We start from the raw sequence: 12019 nt of genomic DNA, 5'->3' as shown, positions 1-12019 counted from the left end.
GGCCACAGCCTAAATAGGTTGTGCCCCAAAAATCATTTACATAGGTTGATCCTAACCTTCCGATCTATAGAGGGTTATGATCAACCCTCTAACATTCAGATCGGAGGGTTAGGATCAACCTATGGAAATAATTTTTGGGGCAGAACCTATTTAGGTCGTGGCCCATCTAATGGACGGTTTGGATCATCTTATGGTGCGGGCCATACTGTACTTTTAATAAAGTGAGGAGTGCCCTCATTAATATAGAGTAGTGCTGATAACATTTCCCAAAAGTAATTATCATAAAATTAATAATAACAATAATAATATTAATGAGTAATGATTAGAAAAGGCTTGTAAATATATTGAGGCATGTTGGAACTTGTGCACTCCTTCTTGAATACGTCCCTGTTTGCATTTGGTTGATCAGCGTTTATCTCCTAAGATACAGTGATTCTGATTATTTCTGTGAAGAGGAACTAAGGGTGTGACTCGAGGTCGATTTTTGGCAATTTGGGTGGAGCTTTTAACATATAATCAGGCTGGGTTTGGGTTGATTCCTATTCATTTTTTCGCAAAAACTCAATCTGTCCCGACCCAAATTCCTCTCCACGAACTGGCCAAAAAAGAGAGTAAAATATGAAAAAACAATAACAGTAGAGGTTGAGGCTTTTCCAGGGAAGAAAATGTTTGTTTTAAGGGAGAGATCTTTAGATGAAGATGAACGAAACTTAGAGAAGTGATTGCTGTGTGGAGAGATAAAGCAGACCATGATACAAATCTCTTTATATATCTAATCTAATACAATAAGCTGTGATGAAAAGAGGAGAGTTTTTTCAATTTTTTTGAAAATCACATGAGAATTACACGTCACATTTTTTGACTTTTTTAAACAAATGCATCCATTCAACTCATATAATTTCAATCTTACCTCACCTTTATGCTTTTAACAAAGGCACCCATTAGATCTTATAATTTCAATCCTACCCCCTCCTTTATGCTTTTAACAAAGGCACCCATTAAAGCCGTATAATTTCGATCTTAGCCCCCTCCTTTATGGTTTTTTAATTAAAAAGCTATAGGGTGATCTTGACCATCCGATTTAAGATAAGAGGAATTATGGAAACATCTATCGATTGGAGGGCTAAGATCGGCCTATGGAAATAATTTTTGGGGCACAACCTATTTATGTTGTGTTCCATCACATGGACGGTTTGGATCAACCTATGACGTGGTCCGTACAGTTCTTTGTCGGCCCGTGCATCGCTGTAGACACCCCATTTTGACCGGACCCAAGTTCGCTATGCTTGGGAGAAACCCCATCCGATCATTTCCGCCATGTTTCGCATTTTTCCGTGAGAGGTTGAGAGAGATTATTCATAAGAATCCAAGCGAGGGAGAATTTGGACCCGTTTGGTGGGCCCGCATTGAACATTTGTTTAAAATTCGAATCAACCGAGGGCCCACATTGTGGGGCCCACGTTGTGGGGCCCGCGTTGTGGGGCCCACATTGTGGGGCCTCAGTAGGGCCTCTTGTGAGGCCTCTTATGAAGAACAATAATGATGGATTCTCCACTAAAGAAACATGATGGGCCCTCCACTAAGAAGAATGATGATGGATTCTCCACTAAGAAACATGATGGGCCCTCCACTAAGAAGAATGATGATGGATTCTCCACTAAGAAACATGATGGGCCCTCCACTAAGAAGAATGATGATGGATTCTCCACTAAGAAACATGATGGGCCCTCCACTAAGAAGAATGATGTTGGATTCTCCACTAAGAAACATGATGGGCCCTCAACTAAGAAGAATGATGATGGATTCTCCACTAAGAGGGACAACATGATGAGCTCTCCACCAACACATCTCTCTCTCTCTCTTTCTCTCCCTATATATATCTTCCTTCCCATCCATAAGAAAAGGGGAGAAAAAGGAGAGATTTATCTTCCATTATCTTTTTTTCTTCCATTATCTCTCCCAATCACCTCCCAATCCTTCCCTCTAAGAGAAAGTGAAAGACGGCGGAACGGATCGGCGGCAACATTTTTTTTTTTGGGGTTTTCTTTGCTAATTGAAAGGGTAAGACAAAGCGTATATCCGAGGATTACTTACCCTAGAGACAAGGAGAGCTAGCAAGGTTGGTATTCCAAAACCCTCTTTCATATATCTTAAACTAGAAGCATGCTAGGATAGAATTTGTGATTTATTTTTATTTTTTCTTATTGTTATTCAAAATATGTTTTTTTCAATCTCTGAGTGTTTTGCACATTAAGAAGTGTAGAAATCTGGAATTTCGAAGAATTTTGACTTCGTTTTGACCGTAATTTGACCTTTTGAACTTTACCCTCAAAGGGGTAAAATTCTAAAGATTGAATTTAAGAAGATGTCAACATAGATCCAAAATCAATGAAAATTTAAACATAATATAATTGTAAGATTTTGAATTAGTACGAATTTCTTTATGAATTCTTGATTTGATTTAAAGGGTTTAAAAATTCATTTAACTCTAGGGGTATTTTTGGAAAAAACCAATTTTCAAAAACTCTATAATGTTTTCAAAAGTGAAATTTGGATGAGATGCAAATTAAATCTAATCTAATCTCCCGTGAATTTTTCAAGATTTTTGGTTTCTGTTGGATATTTGTTTATGATTTTTTACGTAAACTCATGCATGCTGTATTAAATCTGATAAAAATAGTAAATTGCAATGAAAACTTCTGAAAATATTTGTTTGATAATTACTACTGGAATTACATGTTTTCATAAAGTTTAAACTGATTTGGATTTGATTTACTATGTGTTTCTTTGTTAATTCATAATCTGGATGGATATTTGTAAAATCGTAAATTAATAGTAAATCATTTTTAAAATTTATGAAACTTTTACAGTAATCCTTTCTTATTGTAATAAACATACTATAGAAATTTCATATTGTTTTGAATTGATTTGCTATACGTTACTGTGTTAATTCACAATCTGGACAGAAACTTTCAACATTGAAACACTAATAGCAAACCACATTTAAAATCTATGAAATTTTTATTATAATCTTATATAATTAAGGAGAAGTTACTGTAAAAATTTCATCTTGTTCTGAAAAGATTTGTTATATGTTGATGTGTAAATCTACAATCTGAATTGAAACCTTTTAAAATCCTTGAGTAAATTGAATTAAAATCAAATTGTTTTAAAAATTTCCAGATCATAATATTCCATCACATATTCAATCATTAAATTATCAAAATAGAAACCTTAGGAATCACTGATTTCCTTTGTAAAATCCTGATGCTGTGATTAGTTTGTATGTTTTATTTTCTCATCACATTTACTCAAACTTAATCTAACAAAACCTGAAGGCATCATAGATTGCGCGAACTTATTGCACACACTTACATCACTTGCATCTAAACCCCTGCATCTCACATGCACACACGTCCTATTTTAGGAACCCGGAGTGTTATCTAGCATGGTTGACTGGGATTTCATCACCTGGTGCCTCTGTGCTAGAGAAGCATTTCACCCTTAGCCTAGTACCTTTATGGTACGTAAACGGATCTCTTGTTCACGTACTGATACGCCGGACACTGGTACAGTATATCGAACATGGATTCGCGCTAAGGGAACTCTTGGCCTTACCCCTAGATTAACCCACACATGCATGTAGTATACGAACACATGTGCATCACGTGTGTGAGCCTAGTTTAGGATATCCTACCCATTTGTGTCTAGATTAGGCCGTAGTCCATCTTCCAATGGCTACGATCGGTCCTAGGTACACAAACAAAGTCATGAGTCGAGATCCTTTCTCCACTCCGCTAGATTAGGGTTAGGGTTGATGCCTTCAGGTAACACTGATAAAATGTGTGAAGATTAAAAAACTTTTCCTTTGGGGTTAGGATGTAAATCCCATTCATTTCCAAAGATCTCATAGGATTAGTCATTCATGATCCATCCGTTGAAAGCAATCTTATGCTATCTCATCTCATCTTGATCACAGATTTTCAATCTTATATTATCTGATTTGACTCGTGTTTTCATCTCTTTTAGAGAGTCTTTGACTCATTTATCCTTTAGTTGGTGTTAGTAGAGTCTTTGACTCGTGTTTCTTTTCCTTTAGAGAGTCTTTGACTCATATATCCTTTAGTTGGTGTTAGTAGAGTCTTTGACTCGTGTTTTCATCTCTTTTAGAGAGTCTTTGACTCATTTATCCTTTAGTTGGTGTTAGTAGAGTCTTTGACTCATGTTTCTTTTCCTTTAGAGAGTCTTTGACTCATTTAGCCTTTAGTTGGTGTTAGTAGAGTCTTTGACTCGTGTTTCTTTTCCTTTAGAGAGTCTTTGACTCATATATCCTTTAGTTAGTGTTAGTGGAGTCTTTGACTCGTATTTTCATCTCTTTTAGAGAGTCTTTGACTCATTTATCCTTTAGTTGGTATTAGTGGAGTCTTTGACTCGTATTTCTTTTCCTTTAGAGAGTCTTTGACTCATATATCCTTTAGTTGGTGTTAGTGGAGTCTTTGACTCGTATTTTCATCTCTTTTAGAGAGTCTTTGACTCATTTATCCTTTAGTTGGTGTTAGTGGAGTCTTTGACTCGTATTTCTTTTCCTTTAGAGAGTCTTTGACTCATATATCCTTTAGTTGGTGTTAGTGGAGTCTTTGACTCGTGTTTTTCATCTCTTTTAGAGAGTCTTTACTCATTAATCCTTTAGTTAATGTTAGTGGAGTCTTTGACTCGTGTTTCTTTTCCTTTAGAGAGTCTTTGACTCATTTATCTTTTAGTTGGTGTCATTGGAGTCTTTGACTCGTGTTTCCGTTTTTAGAGAGTCTTTGACTCATCTGTTTCATTTGCAGTATTATTAGAGAGTCTTTGACTTCGTTATCTCATTTCAGTGTTATCAGTTGCTCTTATTAGAGAGTCTTTGACTCGTTTATCCTTTAGTCGCTTTTATTAGAGAGTCTTTGACTCATTTATTCTCCAGTTACTGTCATTAGAGAGTCTTTGACTCATTTGCTCTTATAATAGTATTATTAGAGCATAGTTGATTTGCCGTAAGTGTTTGATAGGTAGAGAGTTCGTTTCGAACTACGTTGGCTTGATCCTCTTCCACGAGGTACGTAGTGCAGCTTGGGATCCACATCCCAAGTCCAGCCAAACCTTTAAAAATAAAAATTTTAAATCTTCCAAAGTTACAAAAATATTCAAACCATTTTCAAAAAGATCTTCCTCTAGAGTTAGGAGTATGTCCTAGCTGTTTAGGTTGTGTTCTAGAGTTAGGAGTTTGTCTTGATTTGTATTGATATGGTATGTCCTGTCGTGTGAGTGTCCCTAGAGTTAGGAGGCCTCGAGTCGATCGGTTAGACATTTAGTCGAACCGATGGCTAGACTAGGCATATAGTCATCCCGTGGTTTTCATTAGGATGCACGACCTAGTTATACCTAGAATGTAGGACCCACCTGCATTATCTTAAGACTAATCAATCTGCATTTAGTTAGGGCATATAGGATGTCCTAAAATCCACCATTCATTGGAATTTAAATAATAGTTCAAGAAGCTTTAATAACTAGTCCGGTCTTTTAGATCGAGTCTAGGATAGAGGTCTAGGTGTCTTAGGCATCATAATTTTGAATAAGGCATCGAACTACGTGGGCTCCGATTCTTCCCGAGGCCGGGATACGTAGCGCAGCTAGGATGGATGGCCATTCTGGTCCGAGTCCAGTCCTGCATTAGAGTTAGGACTTGTCTTGTCCAGTCATACATAGCATAGATTTGTGTCTCATGTTTTGATATGTTTTCTTACTTTCTTGTACTGATACTATACCTTTGGTTGTAGCTTGCATGTGCGTGTCCACCAGAAACTTAGACACCCATTAGGCATGTCACCCATAACCTAGCTTTGCTTAGGTGACACATTTTTCATTTCATTTTACGTGTTTATTTCTCCATTCTCAGGAAATGCATGCTTAGGTAGACGATTCCTGAGGATTGTTCCCATTTCACATGATTTTTACTCAAACTTCTTTGGAATTAATGAAAATGGCATAAGAGACCAAGTGCTTGCACTCGGGCGAATTGGGGGTGCTCTCAGACCTTCCCCATTCGTAACCAGGCACGAACCCATATATATTTCTGGTTATCCATTGCACAGAGGATTTGATTTTAGGGTTCCATGGCCTATCCATGGATGGCGACTCTGAGTTCTTTTTAGGTACATCTCGGTTTCGAGCCCTGGCTCCTGATCAGGATGTATCTCATTCGTTTTGTATCGCCACTCGTGCTATGCTGTGAGGGTGGCATCCGTTTCGAGAGTTCCTTGGCAGAGCTCTCCTTCACATTGTGGAGATCTTAGAGGATTGCTGTGGGGACCTCGCGTCCCTCGCCGCACTCGTCCTCTCCGGATCGGGGTCCACAATCGCATGGGTTTTTTACTAGTATATATATAGTAGAAGAGAAAATAAGAGAATTTTTTGTAGAATTACACCTCACTCTTTTTGACTTTTTTTAACAAAGGCACCCATTCAACACACATATTTTCAATCCTACGCCCTCCTTTATGCTTTTTAAGAAAGGCACCCATTAAAGCCAAATAATTTCAATCCTACCTCGCTCCCTTATGCTTTTTTAATAAAAAATCTATAGGGTGATCTTAACCATCCGATTTAAGAGGAACAACATATTATGGAAACCTCTATAGATTGGAGGGCTAGGATCAGCCTATGGAAATGATTTTTGGGGCACAACCTATTTATGTTGTGTTCCATCACATGGACGGTTTGGATCAACCCGTGATGTGGTCCGTACAGTTCTTTGTCGGCCTGTGCATCGCACGGGTATATATATATATATATATATATATATATATATATATATATATATATATATATATATATATATATAATGAAGGGTTGTATCCTTCCCTTTTATAAAAAAGGGTTGTGCCCTTTTGAAAAAGGGCATTGATAAATCGACTCCCAAATATCTTAAATCGACCCCCACGTGTCTATCTCTCTCCTCTTTCTCTCTCTAACCCAGAGGAGAGAGAAAGACACATGGGTTGATTTAAGATATTTGGGAGTCGCTTTATCACTCCCCATTGAAAAAAATAGGAAAAGTGAAGATAATAATTAAAGATTAAAAAATTTAAATAAATAAAAATCCAAGAGAGAGAGAGAGAGAGATTAGTCAGGAAAAACTCGAGAGAGCCTCGGCATGCTACATGCTACATGATGACGGATTATAACATGTTTATGTAAATTACCAAAATATGGCTAAAACATGTACTAATTAACTATAAAGGCATTTTATATTTTACTAGTAAAAATGCACGTGCTATCCATTTAAATTATCCATTTAAAATTGTACAGGCCACATCATAGGTTGATCTAAATCGTCCATGTGATGGAACACAACATCAATAGGTTGTGCGTGTAAAATCATTTCCATAAGTTGATCCTAGCCCTCCAATCTATAGAGGTTTCCATGATTGTTGTTCCTCTTAAGGTGCCCAGAATTCGTCAATATTTTTACAGGTGTCCTGCATTTGTAATATCAACATTTCTGTAATTTGACCCGCACTTAGTGAAAAAGGAAAAGTAGTTTTTTCGTCATCGTTAGAGGTGCAACTTGAGTGTCAACCGACCCAATTCGGGTTGGGTTGGGTCAGGCTGACCCGATTTGATATCGTACCAATTGTTGACCACCTCAATTCAAGCCGGGTTGTTTTGGATTTGAGAACCAATAGCGAGTCATCAATAATCAGTTTTTTAACTCACAATCGGTTCTCAAAATCCAAACCAAACAGGGACTAACAATTAACAAAGGAAAATATTATCCGCACTACTATATTTTGATGATCACACTCCTCACTTTATTCAAGTACGGTATGGCCCGCACCATAGGATTATCCAAACCGTCCATTGTGGATTGTGGAGACTATTTCAATGTTGAAAAAGAAAAACACAAATATACAGAACTTCTTCAGATAGAACCCAAATTCGGGTTTCGGGTCGGGTCGGGTTGCCCGACAGGCTAACCCGACCCAACCTGATTTCCAATTGGCGTTGATTTTTCCCAACCCAACCCAACCCGATCTACGAAAAAGCTTAACCCGACCAAACCCAAATTCGGGTTGAACCCGACCTGCGTGGGAACATCCAAGTAACAACGATGGTTTGAAATTATATATAGTGTTAATGTTCTCACTACCAACGGTTTGAAATTATATATAGTGCTAATGTCCTCACTACCATATTTTATAATGGCACAACTCACTGTATTTTGATGATCGCACTCCTCACTCTATTAAAATGTACGGTATGACCCGTACCTTATGTCGGTAATTTTCGTATGTAGATTACGATTTTACCCTGAAATAATTTCTCATAGAGATAGATGTTAGATATCAGCAAATGAGTTAATGGTAAAAGAGTAATGCTGACGTGTAAATCCCAGATAAAAAGAAAATAAATTTCTTTTGGATGAGTCACTTCCTACATAGGTTGTGCCCCAAACATAATTTTCATAGGTTGATTTCGAACCCTCCGATCTATAGAGAGGTTATAGGTTGATCTAAATCGTCCATGTGATGGAACACAACATCAATCGGTTGTGCCCGTAAAACCATTTCCATAGGTTGATCCTAGCCCTCCTATCGATATAGGCTGATCCTACCCCTCAAATCGATAGGAGTTTCCATAATTGTTGTTCCTCTTCAGGTGCCTGGAATCCATCAATATTTTGCAAGTGTCCTGCATGAGTAATATAAAATAGTTCTTTCGTCATTGTCATATGTCTTTACCTCTTCTTAGTAGTTTTTTGCCATAATTGTCATAGACAGATACCCTGCGTCCGTACTTTTCGTATGTAGATTATAATTTTACCCTTAAATAATTTCTCATAGAGACGGATGTTAGTGGTAAAAGAGTAATGCTGACGACGAGTGTGGATAAAAAAGGTGGGACAAAAGCAGAAATAATGGCAAATGACACAAATGCCCTTATATGTGGGACACAATTGGAATTATGGCAGTGGGACACAAGCGGAAATAACGGCAAAGGCAGGAAGAACATAACCCACGATTCCGCCTTTATATATATAAATAAATATAGTAGTTAGATTAGATATATAGTAGTTAGATTAGATTAGATAGATTGCATCCCGGCAGGATTTGACACCTTGAGGATCCGATCTAGTGCTTTTTTAAAACCTTTTTTGCAAACCACAAAACAAATAGATAAAACAATAAAAACCTATAAAGTACATCAACGTTTCAATTTTTCTCAAACAAGTTGAAAATGAAGTTTGGTCTGTTTCGAGTTTTGATCGTCAACTTTGATGTATTATGTCGTCTTGGAAAATACTGAAAATATCAGCCATGGTAGCAATTATCAAATGGTAGTGTTAATATCAGTATCCTTATTTTATTGGGACATTTGTTGGAAATGTTTTTCCATAAGGATGCCCACATTGACTTTGCCTATTTAATTAGGGAAGTCTTCGAAGTTTTTAGGCTAACTAAAGACACCTCTCTAAAGAGTCTTAAATTAGAAAAAGTTTTAGTGAAAGTGGGAAACTAACCCATTTTCTAAAAGGCTTATGGTTTTCTCTTAGTGGTCCCGGATTTACCAAGAACAGCCCTGGATTTCATTGATCTATGTATAAGGATTAGATAGATCTAAAGGGTACGTTAGAACTGAGTTCGTTTTGCTCGTCGAGGATCGTCTTCAACGGTAGGATCGCGTGCATCGTCATCAGGTTCAATATGATCATCATGGTTAGAGGTGCAACTCGGGTTGGGTTCAACCCAAAAAAAAGGTCGGGTCGGGTTGGGTTGGGTGTCTTTTAGGTCGGGGTCGGTTTTCCTAACCCAGTTGAGTTTGGGTTCGGGTTGAGGGATTGGGCAACCCAACCCCGAGTGAAACCCGACATTTTTTTATCGTTATTTTTTTGTTTAGTTTTTAGTAAGCTTAAAAAATCGGGTCAGGTTGGGTTGGGTCGGTTTCAGGTTGAATAAATGGTTCCTCGGGTCGGGTTCGGGTTGGCCTCAGCCTGACCCAACCCAACCCGAGTTGCACCCCTAATCATGGTCTTAGGTAACGATCTTTCCACTTAAGGTTAATAAAATTTCTAACAACATTACCTTAGGTTGCTTCTATATAATATTTTTAAGTTGATGGTCTAAATATACCTATAATGGAGAAATCACATGAGATATTAGGTGGGCTGAGATGGCAATTAACAGTATATTTTTCTTGCCATGATGTATCGAAGTAGTTGATGTGATGACAAATCAATCTTATTTGGATGGTTCCAGTGTATTCAAATAGCTAAATTGGTGCAATAACACTCTCCCATTAGTTGGAGAATGGTTTCTATTTTTTTTATTAGGTGTGTTAGGAATTAACAACGCAGCAGAATAACGATGCAAAGATAAAAAGAAAGATCACACACAGATTTACGTGGTTCACCCAACCAGTTTGGTATGGGCTACGTCCACGGCAGAGTGACAAGCCAATGATTCCATTATTCTGAAGAAAAGATTACAAACCCTCACACCTCTCTATGGCGTCTCTTGATATCAGATCCTTTTTATATGGCGTATGGCGTTCAGAAACGCGTTACAATAAAGAAAAATCCTAATTCATGAAAGTACAAAACTACCCCTAGTATAAAAATACCTTAAAAATTCGGGTCGGGGGCTACCGCCCCCGAACCCTCGCCCCCTGCAACCCCCTGGCTCGCTCAGCGGCGAGCGGGACCACCGCAATCAAGGTAAAGTGTAAAGTACTTCCCAGATTAGACTGAGATCAGGCTTCACCAATAACAAAGGTGGACACAATCTGCAAGATGTGTAAGGGGATACGTCATCTGACCGTTGAAATTTTTGGTCGCAGCAATGGACGGACAGATCTCGTGTAGCATACAAGTTCTAAATACAAAATCTACCTATACATGAACTTAACTAAGGATCTAATTGAAGGATCATCAAAGTGGTTATGACCCAGTTAACTTCAGAGTTAATTGGATGAGGATTGCCGTCACTTTTACAATCAGTGGTGAAAGGCAAATTTTAGCGCCGGAAGGAGGGCATGTATGATTGATAAAGATCATGGATCATATAGATCATGAGATGACTCACATGGTCTTGGCCCCATCTCGAATGGCGTTCAAATGCGTGATATAAAGCACTACAAAATAATCACTTTAGATTTTCGTGGTAAAACCTGCGAGGCTAGATGGTGTTGCTACCCTGGAAATTCAATTCGATTTAGTAAGTATAATATATCTCTTCGGATTGGGTTTCAGGCAGGGGCGGAGCCAGGAATTTAGACTTGGGGGCAGGGGCAGGGGCAGAGCCAGGAGTTTACACTTGCGGGGAGACTAATTTACATTTGCCTTGATTGGTCATTGGGGGGGGGGGGGGGGGGGGGGGGGGGGCACTAAACTTAGTAACATGCATGTACAGCCATGTAGCATAAAAGGGATTTTGCAAGTCTTTGGCCCCCTCATGCTATACGTGCCTCCGCCCCTGCTTGGGGTGGCTGGACTAACTCACACTTGGGGCTCCGAGAGCCTTCAATTACCGCAAATTGAATCAGAATTAATCATATTAAATAGTGACTTTTAGCACTATCGCGTCCACCATTAAATATACTTAAAGTGGTCCAATTTTCATTGATGGATTGTCCCACCAGTTTTTTCAGGCCTACAGCCCTTCAATTAGGCTCCCAAAATACACGAGGGGCTATCTCTGAAATCCCTCAAAATACACGAGGGACTAAACTGAGTAACATGCATGTACAGCCATGTAGCATAAAAGGGATTTTGCAAGTCTTTGGCCCCCTCATGCTATACGTGCCTCCACCCCTGCTTGGGGTGGCTGGACTAACTCACACTTGGGGCTCCGAGAACCTTCAATTACCGCAAATTGAATCAGAATTAATCATATTAAATAGTGACTTTTAGCACTATCGGGTCCACCATTAAATATACTTAAAGTGGTCCAATTTTCATTGATGGATTGTCCCACCAGTTTTTCAG

This window comes from Tasmannia lanceolata, unplaced genomic scaffold (assembly GCF_043159265.1).
Source record: "Tasmannia lanceolata isolate RefF3 unplaced genomic scaffold, GAP_Taslan_0.1 ptg000037l, whole genome shotgun sequence".
Classification (NCBI taxonomy): Eukaryota; Viridiplantae; Streptophyta; class Magnoliopsida; order Canellales; family Winteraceae; genus Tasmannia; species Tasmannia lanceolata.
This window is presented reverse-complemented; position numbering follows the sequence as displayed.